The sequence below is a fragment of the Lipotes vexillifer genome, unplaced genomic scaffold, assembly GCF_000442215.2.
Source record: "Lipotes vexillifer unplaced genomic scaffold, Lipotes_vexillifer_v1.1 scaffold948, whole genome shotgun sequence".
In the NCBI taxonomy this organism is placed as follows: domain Eukaryota; kingdom Metazoa; phylum Chordata; class Mammalia; order Artiodactyla; family Lipotidae; genus Lipotes; species Lipotes vexillifer.
Genome location: NW_006793764.1, coordinates 2,122,564 through 2,123,467, shown reverse-complemented (window position 1 = coordinate 2,123,467; position 904 = coordinate 2,122,564).

The following is a 904-nucleotide window of genomic DNA, read 5'->3' as shown; positions in this document are numbered from 1 at the left end:
GCCAAAAAGTAGAAACTCAAATGTCTATCAACTGATGAGTAGATGAACAAAATGTGATATATAAATAGAATTTTATTCAGCAATAAAAAGAAACAAAATGCTGATACATGCAACAACATGGATGAACCTTGAAAACATTATGGTAGGTGAAAGGAGTCCAAATAGGCAAATCTAGAGACAGAAAGTAGACAAATTGCTGCTGGGGAACAGGGGCAGGAGGAAATGGGGATTAACTGCTAATGGATACAGAGTTTGAGAGCTATGAAAATGTTCTGGAATTACTGATAGATAGTGGTACTGGTTGCCACTACCTGTGGATATACTAAAGCCATGAATTGTATACTTTAAAGAGTAAATTTTTTTTGCTAATTATATCTAAATAAAATTAATATACAAAATATATCAATGTAAAAACAAACAGCTGTATCAAGGAAAACAGTTGAGTTCTTTGGAGATACTCCATTATGGCAAGTAATTCCTTAAGGAAAAAAAAAGGGTGGGGGACTCTTTCTGTCCCACCTTATTAATTCTTTAGTGTTGTGTTACTTTGTGCTCATGAAACACTAAAACATTTAACATGGGGTCCGGTGCATAGTGGGCACTCAATAATATTTGGAGATTACTTCTTTCCTAACACTGAATAGGTTTTTTTTCCTGAACAAATCTATCAGGGGGTCATAAATGCCATCCATCCCACTTTGAAAAACCAACCTCTCTAAACTACTGTACAGAAAAGAGGATGTCAGATTTCTCTCCATTTCGCTCTGAAAATTAAAGGCAATTCAGTTATCAACCAAGTTGATTCTAATTTTAAATAAGTTGATTCTAATATTAAGACTAATTCTGAGAAAAAAGTCTAGTTCTTCTTTCTCATCAAAGTAGGGCAAGTTGCTAGACATTCAAA